The sequence below is a fragment of the Apus apus genome, chromosome 1, assembly GCF_020740795.1.
Source record: "Apus apus isolate bApuApu2 chromosome 1, bApuApu2.pri.cur, whole genome shotgun sequence".
Taxonomy (NCBI): domain Eukaryota; kingdom Metazoa; phylum Chordata; class Aves; order Apodiformes; family Apodidae; genus Apus; species Apus apus.
Window position 1 is genome coordinate 49,931,816 of NC_067282.1, and position 15,931 is coordinate 49,947,746.

A 15,931-nucleotide genomic window follows, 5' to 3' on the forward strand; every position below is an offset into this window, starting at 1 on the left:
ATGCATATGCATATGCAGGTCACAATGCAGAATGCTACACATACACTGTAGATCAGCTGCACAGCCATTCAGCATGTGTACAGTAGCCAGTTATGTAGGGTTTTTATATGGTGTCTAAAATACAGCAGATTACTGAGGAGAGGTAGCTGTCTACTGGGTTATTTATTTTGCAGTGTGTAACTTTTAGTCTTCCTGTTGCAATGGTGCTGGTTGTTATAACTACTTAATATTCACTAGGACAGAAGCAAAGTACAAACTTAGCTCTGCAGGTCAGTGGTTAGGATACTCATCTGCCACAAAGGAAGGTTGCATGTTGCTGCTTCTCCAGTGAGTAATCTATGAATATAGTCTGCATGGGCATAGTTTCACTTGCCAGGCCTGAATCATTTCAGAACAAGTGTTTTTCAAGGCATGTATGAACCCTGGGCCAGACATACTTCCAGTGGTCTGTATCTTCTCAATTTTGTTGTCCTTTTCAAGGGATTCTCTACAGTCACCAGGACTTTAAAAAGAAGGAATTATGTGATGAATGGGAGCCAATTAACTTATCTTAAAGAATGAGGACAGAAGTGTCTCAATTCCATTGGATATTTCCCTCCAGTATTACCATTGTGATAGCCATGGGCTGGCTACTTGTTTTGAATGAGAAACTTGTGCTAAGTATAGCATCGATGTTCTTCAGGATCAGGCTTGTCATGTGGCTGAGAAAATTTATTTCAAATAAAATTAATGTGTTATTTTTTACTCGTGTATAGCTTTTTTTTTTTTTTTTGTTCTGTGCTTCTGTGGAAAGCATGATGTATGTATAAATGTATTTATTTATTGTTAGAAATAATTTATTGTCTGGAAATAATGTATTGTCTAGAAATAATTACATATTTCAAGTATTTCTTGTTCTTTATGTTGTATCTACAAGGTCTCTGTGATTTGAAAATGGGGTAATATAGCTGTAATTTTAAGGTTTGTATATGTACAGACTGGGACTTGAAATTTTAAGTAATAGCACAGCTTTACATTGTGCTTCCACTATGTCATGGCAATTTTAAGCTTATGTAGCTTGTAAGCTAATTTTCTTGCTTTTGCCCAACACAGTTTTAATCTCATGTTATTTTAAACAAATTGCTGGTAATGTCAAATATCTGATTATCACCAATGAGTATTTAGTTTTGTCACTTCTGATATGTTACTTCAAAGCTGCAAGCAAGAATTCTGTAAGCAAAAAGTAAGGCCTAATTCAACCATATTCAAATTCTGTTTACATTTTAATTTGCTTTCTAATGTGTGACTGTGTTGTACTGTAGCTATGACTTGGCTCAGTGGTCCCCAAAGACAATTTCCCTTCCTCGTTTTGGTTTTATTGTAAATGATTGTCAGCATAGTACAGGAAACTGCAAATTCTGTTTTGATCGGTCTCATGAGGGACTTGATTATTCATGACTTACTTTTCTTGTTTTAAAAATAAATAGAAATTGCCATCTAATTTAAGGGTTTCCTTCAGAGTGGAGGAGTAAAATCTGTGATTTCCTTTATGCAAGGGTTTTCTCTTTACTGTGTAATTATGTAGAAGCTAATATTTAAGGAAATTTTGTAGTTATTATCCCCTTGGGAGAGATTTAGTTTTTAGTTTAATATTTCCATTTTATATTTAATGGTTTATTAAGCTGGCTTTTTTCCTTTCTTTCACACCTTGTGATCATAAACCTGCTGTTTTCTTTTGAAGATAGCCTTCTTCAGTATTTATTATAATTTAAGATTTAAACTTCTTGCACTCACTGCACACAGTCATTACTGTGAAACAGATTAATGATGCCTTTGGTTTAAAGAACCTTAATTTTGCTTCCTCTCCCTGTGCTGTGTTATTATGAGAGAAAATAGCCAAGATGTGGAAGATGAAATAGTGTGAAGTCAGAAGAGGACCATGAGAAGATATGCAGGTGACTGCCTGCATAAGAACGTAAAAGGTTAGTGTTACAGTGCAGCATGTCCCTCCCAGAGGCAAAGGTGTTATTCACTGGGATGAGAGTCAGGGCTTGATTCAGCCGCACAGCAGACATCTATCTAGTGCTGTTTTAGCTGTCACAGGGTATCTTCCAGGTCTTCTTCCAGGCCTACCTCCATAGAGAGGTGTTGGTCCTGTTTGTCCTCTGTCATGCCTGCTGAACCTGTGGACGCTGTCCTGCATAACCTCAAGAAAAGCAAATGACACTATGGTTTAGGCAAAATATTGAAGTTCACTCTTTTAGACTCTAGATGTCTGCATCCAGTGTGTACACGTGGAGGGGCATTTGGTCCCATAATGGTCAAAGGCAGTAAGATCAAGTTTGTCTATTTTAAATGAAATTAAGTAACTCCAATGTCTACATCTATATTAACAGGCTTTACTTACATAAACTGTATATAGTTTATATTTTAAAGTAAAGGACTAAGTTATCTTAAAGCCTTGGACAATGTCACCATTACAGAGCAGTCACTGCAGCCTGAGGGGGAAAGGATTAAAAAAAAATCAATTCAAATTGCTGCTACTCAGGAACATCACACTTTTTGAATTAGATACAGAACAGAAAGGTAGTAGGGTGAAAAAAAGAAATAATGATCATAGGTTTGTTCTTGCTTTTAACTGCAGATTTGCTTCCCTAGCTGAAACAGTTCTTTGATACTCTGCTTCCTTCCCCACAGTTGCTATGGTACCTAATGCAACTGGAACAGAAGCACACTGTCAGGCAGGTTTGGGAACATGCACTGAGGCTCAAGCTTTTTGCATATCTTCTTAAAACTCTGCTCCTCTTGCAAAACTGATCACGAGCACTTCTACTAGTGACATAAATAATTAAAAATATCCATGTTAATTAAAGGTCTTAAAAAAAATGACCAAGCATAACCTTATGTCTGTGTACTGATCAAGGCAATCCACAGGGGAATGGATTAAAAAAAAAAAACACCAAACAAATATACAATTCCTAAAAAACCAAACCTTACAGAAGTAATGAATGTATAGAAATAGGGCATTAGGAAGAAAGAGAAGAGAAAAAGGGGAAAAGAAGTGTGGCCTTTTTAATTTCTTCTGTTCTATAGAACTTTGTCCCCTCAGTTCCCTCACCTGCACAGTACGACCATAACCAACAGGCATTTCTTGAGGGTATTACAACCTAAAATGACTCTTCAGAGCATCAGAAAAGAAGGGGGAAATCAAAGACATAATTAAGAATTTAGCACATCCAGTTAACCAGACAGTTTTTATAGAAAATCTGGAAACTTCTCTGCTCTCCAAATGAAACAGTACTACTTATGTAATACAAAGAGAAAAAAATACAATTGTTCTTTAGAGACTATTATTCCTATCTTCTCTGCTCCATCTAGGTTTACATTTCAGTGAAACACGTTAGAGCTAGGAGCTGCACAGAGCAGTTCCTTAACTTCATCCATTTATGTGCAGTATCTTCTGTAACACTAAAATAAGGCCAACCATGGCATCTTCTCACTGTGTATGCTGAGGCTTCAGAACAAGAGATAGTTTTCCAGTTTATCAAATGAAAATATAAAATCTCATGCAGCGTGAGAACAACATTATAACATTTTCCTGAAAAGCTGAAATACAAATTCTTAAGACCCAGAAAAGTCTGTTTGATATTATGGCAAAATGAAGCAAGAAAAAGCATTCTAAATAGAATGTGTCAAGTTTAATTCATTGTGTAAGTAGTTTCTCAAAAAAAGGCTGCTAACCTGCTTCTTTTCCCATAATAATACAGGAAAAAGGACAAGTGGTTCATTTTACTGAGAACTTTAGAGCTTGTACAGATGCTGCAGATTTTCTATTACCTTAAAGTAGATTTTCCATTACCTTTAACTTCAGAACTCATTACTGTTTAATACAGAGATGCAGTGTTAGTTGCATCCTTTTGCTGTCACTTTGTATCCAGTTTCACAGAGTAAATACACAGTTGGGAAGGACCTGGCATATGAAACCAGTCAATGTGAGCTATTGAGCAAATCTATACTGGAAAATGCATCTTACAAGCAGAGTGATCTCAGGCCACAAGGAGGTACCCAGCTTGGCAGAGGTGCATATGCAATATCGTGGAATCAGAACCATAGAATGGTTTGGGTTGGAATGGAGCTTAAAGATCATCTAGTTCTAACCCCCCTCCTGCATGGGCAGGGACACCTCCCTCTAGACCAGATTGCTCAAAGCAGGGATAAGCAGTTTCTAGGCCAGTGCTTCCACGGTAGACTAACAACATCTGTATGCATAGCATTGAGCTGCACCATTTCCCACCCTTATAGTCTGTGATGTGATTATTGTCAGAGGTTTTATTTTAATTTTTACTTTTTTTTTTGCTTGATGATGTCTGAAATAATGATGGTAACCTATCAGAGTAGTGTTTTTAATGCATGACACTAAACGTGTGTGTTGCATGCCCTTGGGTGAGGTGCTGGGGCAAATGGTGGTGCTTGAGCGGCAAAGGCTGCTGGAACAATAATAAAGGACTATATAGGACTATAAACACATCTATACTTCTTTCTAGTCACAGGTTCCTGGCGTGAAGTGGGGTTTTGTTTCAGTGGGCACAGGTTGGCTCACATCTATGTCAGGAGCAAGCCAGCGTTTAGACAATACAGATGATTAGGGTAGATGTGAATGAACCAGGAAACTAACTTGCTTGGCCTTGTAGACATAACTATACTCTTATTAGTCTTCCAGGCAACTTTTGACAAAGTCCATCACAGAAGTAGTTAATAGTCAGGATAAACAAGATAAAAGATGAAATCCTTGTATGACTGACTTATGGAGGAAGAGGGGTGGGGCTGAAAAAGACAAGTTCACAAAAGAGTATGGGAAGAAATGGTTGACTCTTACAGTGGAGGGAGGTCACCAAAGCATTCTTCAGGGGTGTGTGCTGCTCATTATAGAGGAAAAAAAGCCTGGAAATAGGAACAAAAAATAAAGCAACACTCAAATACTCATGATTTTAAGTTAAACAGGGTAATACAGAAGAGAGCCAAATACATAAAAGTTGCAGAAAGGCTTTACAAGGTCCATTTCCATTATGCCACTAATATACATAGCCTATGGGATCTTAAGTAGAGTAGCCCAATCCAGCAAGGAATTTCCCATCTTTATTACCACTTTTGGAAGTGAGATTATGTACCACTTCTGGGGATCACATTCTTTAAAGTCTTCTCAATTTAATTCATCAAAACATCTTTAAGACTGATGTCTGCCTTTATCTTACTGTGTGTTATATCATGATGGTAAGATGGCAGAAGGCCATTTAAGATATCTTCTAGTACTCCAAAGATAACTTTAAAGCAGGTTAAGCAGTTCATGTGTTTTGCAGTGACCCTTTCACAATAATAAATGTTGTGCATTATAGAACTGTCACAATTCACCATTAGGGCAACAAAGCTGGTGAAGGACCTAGAGAAAAAATCTTATGAAGAATGCTTGAAGGAGCTGGGAATGTTTAGTTTGAGAAAGAGGAGGCTGAGGGGAGACCTCATCAGTCTCTACAACTACCTGAAAGGTCATTGTAGAGAGGCTGGTGCTGGTCTCTTTTCACAGGTAATTAGTGATGGAACAAGAGGGAATGGCTTCAAGCTGCAACAGGGGAGGTTTAAACTGGACATTAGGAAATTTTTTTTCACAGAAAGAGTGCTTACACACTGGAATAGGCTGCCCAGGGAGGTGGTTGAGTCACCATCCCTGGATGTGTTCAAGGGTCCTTTGGATATGGTGTTGTTGGATATGGTTTAGGGGAGAACTTTGTAGAGTAGTGATGATGGTTGGACTTGGTGATCCCAAGGGTCTTTTCCAACATGAATAGTTCTATGATTCTATGATTCAATATCTTTGGGTAAAATTATTGCTACTCAAATAATAGAGAAAAAATCCATTATATTTTATATACATTATGGAAATGAGAAGGATGTATATTCTAGCAGGAATAAGGTAAGTAGTTTTCATAAAACTACTTTTGCACAGAATCTTGGGATATTTAATAACTACTAGTGGCCAGGATGTTGATTTAAAATATTTTCCTTATCACAAATTAGGATATTATCTTGTTATAATATCTTGTTATAAAAATAGAGTTACATGAAGAGATAAGGCCCTGGATGGAAGAAAGCAAGCCAGCACAAGAAAGCCTGTTGATACTCAAGGATCACCTCCTCCCATCTGAGGAGCATTTCATCCCAAGAAGCAGGAAGTCAGGCAAAAACTCCAGGAGGCCTATGTGGATGGACAAGGAGTTCCTAGTAAAATTCAAACACACTAAAGAAGTGTGCAGAGGGTGGAAGCAAGGATGAGTAACCTGGGAAGAATATAGAGAAGTGGATAAGTATGGACTGAATGAGCAGCCAGTGAGGTGGGTATCCCTGGTCCAGGCACTAGGTCCCATCATATCCCTGGCCCAGGCACTAGCTCTTCACAACAGACCTACAAGTAAGTATAGATTTGGCTTAGCTCAGCATAAAACAAAGGAATTTTGTAAAAGGAAATTTGTCGGAAAATCAAAGTATCATCAGCTTCAGAAAACACAGGACATAGCAGCTGTCATTTTGGGAGAACACAGCTGTGATAGTGGTTTATTATATAAAACATGTTAAGGAAAGGCCTGTGAGGCACACAGGCAGGTAGAAACATGACAAGGCTGATGTCATGTTGATGTCATGTTGTCATGTCATGTCATGATGACCAAGGCTGATGGCAATGGTCATAGGGACTGTAAGATATTTTAGAGAGTCATGGAGCACTTATCCCTGAATTTGGGATTTGGAAAAAAAATATATTTTTAAAATCAATACTTAATCTATAATAATTTTGTTGCTTTTCCTCTGAGTTGTGTCTTGATCCAGTTTTATTGATTTGAATACATCTTTGAGAAAACAGGCAATGTTTTAGGTGTTAGATATTTTAACAACATAGAAATCCAGATCTATTCTATTGCTGCTTTTTTTTCTGTTTATGTACAGCACAGATGTCATATTCTTCCTTGCCGGAGGAGGCCATAGACAACTGACTTGGCTAAGGAAAAAGCTAGTAGGGCCATGCAAATAGGAGAGCTTTAACAACAAGCTAAAAATTTATTGAAAGATTTCTTGCTAAGCTGGAGGGAGAAATATATTCTTCAGGGAAGAAAATTAAAACTTCATTCCCAAATATTGTCCTTGGACGCTCTGGCATATCTAACTTCAGGAGAATGCTGCAGTGTGTGTACAAGACCTTTTGTTTCAGTAATTTTCCTTTGTCTCTATGGATATGTTGTTTAAAAAAAAAGAGAGATTATGATCTGTCTCTGCATCATCTTTACACCAATTTCAGATAACAAATCTATTACAAAGATAAACTGCATTATATTGCCACAAAAACATAGGTGATAATCATTCTCAGGTTAAAGTGAATCCTTGGTAATGCCTTTGATCGATGTGCTGAGTTCCTCAGCAGCAAAAATGGGGAGGAACAAAGACATATCCAGTCAAAAAAATGTAACTGTTTATAGCCAGATCACAGAACATGAGGAGTCCTAGTTCTTTTTTAACTTACTTTCATTTTTATTTTTTTTTTTATCAGTCTGTCCTGGTTTGTCAATCATAAAGAGGTACCATCTTACTTCTTCAAGTTGAATACTTCATCCTCTTGCTTGTGCATGTACGCATCCTGTCTGATCTATGTGGTGTTCCTTCTTGTGCTCATAACTTTCTTTCCTATATTCATTTTTGTTTTAGTTATTTTTAGTTAATACTTTCATTTGACTGTGAGATTAAAATCAGTAGTATTGAAAGCAAAGCTGCTCTGTTCCTGTGCATTAGACAAATGAAGCAGTTTTGTGATTTGGTTTCCTAAGCACAAACTTCTATTAATATACTTGGTGATGTGGAAATTCTTACCTGACTTCAGTGGCTCTTTGGGAGGAGTGCAAGTCTCCTGTGGATCCTGTGCCAGGTCTTCCTGGCTATCACAGGTACTCTGGGGCTCTTCCAGTAACACCATATGTTTATGGCTAGGTAGTTGAATACTATTCAAATTTGCTTTAAGTGGATTTTATTGACAGTAGTGTCAATGGCAATAGAACTGATGGACAACAGCATTTTTAACACATATATTTAGGAATTAGCTGAACACAGTAAAAGTGAAAATATAACCTGTTCTTTACTTGGCAGGCATGAAAAGCTTAGTCTTTAGTTTTCTGGAATGCATACAGGAATTTGGCTTCCCAAGGAAGAACAAGTAAGATACATGATATAGTGGCATCAATATATCAATATGTGATATAGTGGCATCATAGAATCATAGAATGCCAGGTTGCAAGGGACCTCAAGGATCATCTTGTCCAGCCTTTCTAGGTAGAAGCATGGTTCCTTATTAAACACGAACTAATGTGAAAGATTGAAAACTCAAGCAGGTTTCCTTTTATATTTTTAAGGTCAAGGAAAGAGAACAAAACTGAGACAAAAAACCTCCTTAGAAAGAAACCTAACTTCATTGATTATGTCAGTGAAGAGCAGATGCTAAAAAGATGCTGCTAGCAGAAGACATCCAATGTATCTGTTGAGGAAAAATAAGATGGAAGAGAGGATAACTGGTTTAGGAGGTCTCTGACTATTAATAATGCAAAAGCAGTTTTAAAATAGTGAGGTTTTAACTGTTATTAACAACACAAAAAAACCCCAACAAAACAACAAAACAAAACAATCAAAAACCCAAACAAGTAAGGAACAGGAGTTCATTCAGCCAAAAAGAAAGGACATAACTTGGTGAAAGCCCATGCAGCAACAGGCCCCATATGGGTGGGTCACTCTCCTCATCCCGAATGTGTCCTTGGCATGAAAGCATCTCAATCCCTGCAAAGAGACATTTGCTGTCAGAGGTGGAATTGCACAGACAGGCTAATATCTAGTCACATATTTTATTTTAATTTTCCTTTTCTGGATATTGTGGCTCATTAAAATAGCTAGGAGCCAGATCCAAGTCCTGTCAAGGGCAGCGTTGGACAATGCCTTCATGTGGATCAAGACTTGAAAGATGAACCTGTTTGGCATGCCATATGTAGATACAGAATCATATGCTCTTAATGTTTAGTGTTAATGTATCAGAAACTGAAAATAGCATAATAAATGTACATTCATTATTTCAATGTACTTTTTTCTAACCACACACCATTTTGTTTCATAATTTAAATTGGTAGGTCTTATGATTGCATTTTCCTGCATCCTGTACCAGAAGGGTTTAGAAGTCAAAAGAAAGATAATTTTCTTAGGTGTCTCTGAACCTCTTTAAAGAAAACAAAGAGCTTTCTTTTTAGACAGTGAGAGCATTTCATTCAAAACTAACTTGATCAAATAAAACTGATGACAGAGATTTTAACTGTGCTTTCAAAAGTCAGCTTTGTTGATAATGTGAAAGTTAAGCAATTAGTTTGCTTTCCAGACTACTTAGCTGTTATTCACAAGGAAAGTACTGTGAGAAATTCTACTCTTGCCCTTGACCCTTTCCCTCACACTTATAAATACATGAAAGTGAAAGCAAATGTTCTCTGTTCTTCATGATTTTTTTACTTAAAGCTCTCTTAAGAATAATCATGAAAGTCTACATGTTATGGTTTATAAATATAGTTTCTCTAATACTTCTCTTTCAAGAAGAATAAAGAAAACCATTTGGTTATATTTGCTTCAAAAATTAAAACTATTTGTATTGAAGGCCTGCACTATCAGTCTGAAGGAAAAGTAATTTGAGGAACATTTTATAGCTAAACATTTTTTCCTATTGTACCTCTGAATAAGCACAGTTATCCAGCAAATTTAAATATATGTTTTCTCTTTCTGGTAGAGAAAAAAAACAGGAGTTTTTGCAACACAAACAATTAATTGTGTTTGGGTTGTAATTTTTTTGTGTTTTATAAATTCTCATAGAAAAGCAAGGGTTTTGTTTCACCTTCCTGTTCATACATTGAATGTGTGAAGAATTTGAAGTCCAGGATTTATATTTTTTCAGCTGAGATGTGGTAAGTGGAGGGTACACCTTATGGAAATTAGTTTGATAGCATGGTGATGTGGCATTGAGGTACTTAAGACAGCTGAGTGGTGAAACTACTAAGATAATTAATTCATCTGTTGAGGATGTGCTGAAAGGCTTTTCTGAGATAAGTCATCTGAATTTGCCTTCAAAAGGTGCCTATTTCTTACTGTTGTCCACTCACACTTGGTGATTATATGCTTTAGAAAATTTGCTGAAAGTAGTTGTGTCCTAAATTAGGCACTTTAACTCCCAGTGCCATGTGCATAAAGAGAGGATTATGCAGTGTACCCAAGTTAGGCTCCTGGAGATACCTTTGTCCATTAACAACAGAAAGAGCCTAGGGCCATGAGACTGTGTACTGACTGTACTTAAGTGGAGTGCATTTGAATGGCTAGACTAAATTTATGAATTTATAATTTAATTATTAATTAAATTAATGAATTAATAAAAAAGTCAGCTTCTTTCCAGTTAACTTGGATACCTAAATTAGAAACCTAGCATTCCTGGGCTCCTTTTGGACAGCAGTGAGAGAAAGGTATTTGCAGAGGAAGATTTGCCTGCTTCTTCACCTCCTGCATTAGTGCCTCTATTGGTGCTTGAAGTTAGACAATATGAATTCAAGTATCGAGTCCCATTGATTTCAGTAGAAATGAGGTTGCCATTGTGATTTTATGTATTAGGAGGAGTATTCACTATCTTCAAATATTATGGTTTCTAACATCTGTGTTCAGGTTTCTTGTGCAAACAGAGGTTCAGCCAATTCAGTTAGGAATCTGCTTCTCTCTGTTGGCTTTTTGGAGTGCCCTATAATCCTGACCTGATTGCCTTATTTAACGTTGGTTCCTACATTGTTGGTATGAGTTTCATCTTTCTGTGAGCATGGCTTTGGCTTTAAGTTTCCATGCTTGCATATAATACCTCCTTACCTTATAAGTATTTGTGGTACTGGAAGGATAAAAAAAGGCTTGTAAGCCAGCTGAGTATTGGAGGTGTTTTTTAACAAAAGTAGCTAGTTTTATCTTGTTTGACTTGCTACATTTCATTTTAATTGATTTGTATCACAAACATTTATGCTAAAGGACAGTATTCTGTTGAAAGAGGATGGGATAGCTTCATAGGGCAATTTTTCAGCTAATTACCAGTTTTGATCGTGGGTATTCACAAAGCTCTTTTTAATTTTCTATTTATTTGTTTTTAGCATTGATACAAACTTCAAGGCATTCCTTTTCCCAGTTCATACTCTTGCCTCTTTGGCAGCATGTGCTGTCTCCTCTACTCTTTGTAGTAACCCAAGAACTTTTGTGGTTGCTTTGTGAGCTAAAGTGGGAAATTAACACTGGATATTTTTTTCCTTCTATATTATATTTAAATTGGATACTTTCCCTAATCTGCTTCATGGAGCAGCTGCACAAACAGTTGTGTGTCTGTCTGGTACTGCAGACAAAGACTTTTGAAACCATAGCCTAAGTCACAGTGCTTTTTGAGCTACTTCCAGTGCTTATAATTAAAAGGCAGCTATGATTACAAGTCTGTCATAACTTCTGTTTTTGCAATGTTTCTTATTAGAACAGATATTCACATTCATCCCAAGATTAAATTTAATTATTAATCACACATGTTTTACTATAAATTAAATGTGCTACTTTAAGTTCAGGGTAGGGAGAAGCAGGGTAGTCTTGCCCCTTCATGTGCTTTGTATAACTAAAATGTATTAAGTTAAAAGATTGACATAGTTTGTCTGTAGCATGGTATAATTCATATTGGATATTTATAGTCAAGTAAGTGCATCAGAACCATATTCTACTTCATAAGGATTTGTTTGCAAATTTGTTCTGTACAGAGTAGACTGAAAATATAGTAGCATTTAATTAATAGACAGCAACAATTCTAGTATAAAATGTGAGTGATCCACAAATTACACCTCTAAGTTACAGCTGAATTTTTGAACTAAACTCTGAAACTCATCAGAATTTGAACTGGGAATTAATGCTAAGGTGCATTGAAGTTACAGTGATGGAGGATATAATAATATTTCATTTAATGTATTTCTTCCATCCATAAAAGTCACATCCATCTGGAAAAAAGCAAAATTTTGAAGTTTAGCATCTATCTCATCTTAAAAGTAATAGATATCTGGTTTATCCAATATAAATATCCAGATTTAAGGTGATAAGTAATAATTCAGAAGACAGTTATTAATCAAAGGAAAAAGGAAAATGTTTCTTTACTCGTGGCTGACCAGAAAAATCTCAGAAGTGGGAATTAATCTCTAATTGAATATATATTTAGAAATTAGCCCAAGTACCAGTAATTCTGTGCTTTGACTTAATTTCTATTTTACACGTTTCTTTTAAGTCTTGCCTATCCAACTCTTGGTTCACATATACTCCAGACATTCAGTGTTGGGAACTTCTGGAGAGCAGAAGCTTTTGAACAGATATACGTTGTCTTCACCTTCTACATGAGGATATTAAAGAGTTCCTGCATTTTCATTTTATCAATAAGTAAGCACATATATGTTGTCCTTAGTCAAGGTATATTGCATGATGTGACTACCTCTCAGCAGGTTTATAATAATAAGTAGTGTTGTACCCTGAGTCTGCTTTAGTATTGTTGTTTCTTAAGATTGTATTTTTTATAAATGATGAGTGTGAAAGATAGTTATTTTTGTCCTTTTGCCAGGGAGCAAGCATTTCACAAACTGTGGTGTAGGCAAATCTTTTTCTAGGAAGATTTTAAAAGTGAAGTAAACAGGCAAATGTTAGCTGCTGTCACAAACATCCTTTTTGATCCAGATATGACAGGTCCTTCTTAGATGTCTGTTGTCCCAACCAAGAAAAGTTTCTTCTGCTTGCAAGTGCATCAGCTCTCAATTCTTTGTAAACAAAACGGTAGCAATTGAATAAAATGAGAAACCTGCAGGCTTCCAAACAGAAAAAGAAGAATAATTCATCTGGAATCACAGAGATGTGGCATCTGTCAGAGACCGTCCACTGACCTGCAAGTGTACATGGAATCACAACATCCCTTGTAGTGCCTCAAACAACTCAGGACAGTCCTGACAAGCACAAACAGTGCAGGTAGGATGGCAGGCCATCCCCTTCACCCCATCTCTCCCTCCCCCTGCAGCTGCTCTGCGCATGTACCAACCAGGGCTCGCCTTGGAAGAAGCTCCCTCCCTCCCCCCTTCCAGAACTCTCTGGAATGTCTGACTGTGCAACTGGACCCCAGAACCTTCCAGAATTACGAACTGTGTAAGCAGAAGCTCAACTGTGTGTCTCTGCCCCAAGGGTGGTCTCTGGGGAGCAGCATGTTTTAAGGTGCAGGACGTTATAAAGGGGTGGAAGCGCGTCAGGTGTTTGCTGACCCAGCAGCTGCAAAGCGGTAAGTTAGCCTGGAGGTTGGCAGAGCAGGATGATGCACCAAAAAAGACCTCGCCTGAACGAAGGGTGGTGATATATCTGTACTATCTTCTCATCTGTTTTTCTGTTCTTTTCTCCTACAAGTTAGAGGGTTACAACATCCTAGCCTTTTGCCTAGTTGGATCCATTGACTGGTTACAGGAGTAGTAATTCTGAGTTAACCTCATCTCGATTGCCCGCCATTAGCATCTGAGTAGTGAGCTCTCAGTAAAGCATTTGTTATGGTTCCTCTAGGCCATTTGCCGTGGCTTCTTTTTCACCCTGCACTGCTGCTGGCATGGCACTCATGTGCTTCTGGAATATAGAAAAGATTCACTTGCCTTGAAACCCACTGAGTGCGGTGAGACAACATCACACCATGACCATGCCGGAGCACCTGGATACTGTCACCCAGGGTGAAAATGCTACGATCTTATGCTGATAGTCATCCTCTTTTGCTTCAGTTTGAGCTGCATCTGTACTGATACACGTAGCCTGTGAGGCTACTAGTATTTTCTCTGATAAAGTTTTGTGCTGTGTTGCGCTCTCTGAAAAGGTTCATCACAGACACTAATCCCTAAGAGACCATTTGGATGAGGTAAGTTTGGCTGTCTTCACCCTACATGGATCTCAGACATAACTGTCAGGACACACTATACTCTGTTTTTTGCTATGAAAGGCACTGCAACTGTCTGGGACACACCTTAAGACACTTTTGAACAGAAAGTGAACACTGAGAGCTGATGCTATAGGGTTCACTAGAAGGCATGTGCTTCAGACAGAGGTGGTAAAGCCCCACCCAAGCTGACATGCTCTCCAGGCTGCCTCTCTTCCTTCATTGGTGCAGAGGCTGGCTGGTGTGCCTATGATCTTCATTTTGGCACTCCACCCCAAATTTAACGTAAGATTAACTCGCTGAGTTTTTACATAGCTGAAATTCCTGAGCTTTATGACAGTTTTTCTGAATACAAAAAAAGTGAAAGATGGAGTGATACTTGCACATTTTTTATGTATATACTTTCACTCTATTATGTATAAAAGCTTTCTCATTTTCTATAGAGGCCTGTACTTGAGGTATTGACGAAAGAGGAAAAAGTATCTCAGTGTGAATACAGGTTTTTCAGGATGACAGCTGGAGCTTGTCAAACACATTAGATTGACTTAAACTTCAATTCCCAACATTTCACACACCACCCCCAGCCTCCCATGTTCGCCCCTCAAAAAAAGGCTCAGTTCCAGTCACCTATGCTGGAGGTGAGTTGAGTTGCATGTTTGTTTCCATTGATTTTGCAGGGTCTAAAATGATGAGGTCAGATGTGGTTGTCTACACTGGAGACATCTAAAATAAAATGTGGGGGGTCTCATGTGATATATCTGGGCATAACTTTTTGTCATCACACTGGAAATGTTGTTGCTAGTGAGAAAAAAAATCCTGTAGTGGATAATACGGATTTGCACTTAAAGTTTCAGTTGCTATGATAAATAACCTAGCAGTAAACCTGGGAACAGTTGCATGGTATTTGGCGTTTATCTTTGCAGATTAAATCAAAGGGACTTTACCCTGAAGCAGTGATAGGTGGAGTTTAATTAATTAATCAGTAGCCAGTTTGTGTCAGTATTTGTGCTCTTAAAGTTATAAGCAGGTTGTGAGTTTTTCTAAACACAAAGGAGTAGTGCTAGATAGAACAAAAAAAAAAAAAAATAGCAGTGGAAATTAGAAATTACTTATATACTGTGATGATGAGAATGAATAGAAAGAGAACCTGACTCATTTTTAATTTTTTTTTTTAATCCTTGCTGCTTTTTGTGGCTGGCATATTTTAAGGTACTCTTTTTATTATTTTTTTGTTAAGTCAGGATAACCTGGTTTCTTGCATTTACGACATATTTTCCTTTTCCACTTACGGTCACGTCTATAGAGATGCATTGTGGTTTTTATTTCTGTTAAAGTTTTTTTTTCCCCTACTCAGTTTGCTATATGTGACTTTTGGTAATGCACATTAAAATTATGGAGTCTAGAATGTTAATCTTCCTGGTCTTACTGTGCTGTGTGGAAATTAGCTCACACTGCAGAAATGGATTTTAGAGCTGTCCTTCAAGTCACAAAATATTCCTAGAATAGTTAAAAATACATAGAATCTCTTTTTGTTGTGTTAAAATCCCATGGATTTAAATGCATGAGCCAGTGTTCCAAGGAATGAAATACATTAGAATAAATATTATGAGATTTGGATTAAAGGTAGTAAGAATGAGGAGCAAATTTCCATTTACTTTTGTAACAGTTGTGTATATTCATTCCATTAGAACTATATTATTAATGTACAGCTTCTGGACTGTGAATTTGAGAGGATATGCATGCTAAATGAGGTCAAGCATGCAAGGCTGAGTTATACCTGTTGCGCCCATTACTGCTTCTATAGAAATCCAGGTATTTTAAGACACATGGACACTACTTCCTGTGTCAGTTTGGATGTCTTTCTCCACTGTAGTACTAATGCATAACCCTGGCGTGTAG

At 37.3% G+C, this 15,931-nt stretch overlaps 1 protein-coding gene across 1 annotated transcript in view; it reads left to right on the forward strand.

Annotated features, from left to right (window-relative positions):
- GPC5 (glypican 5) overlaps positions 1–15,931 on the forward strand; it is a 686,278-nt gene that overhangs the window by 18,986 nt on the left and 651,361 nt on the right. The gene's annotated exons all lie outside the window — the stretch shown is intronic.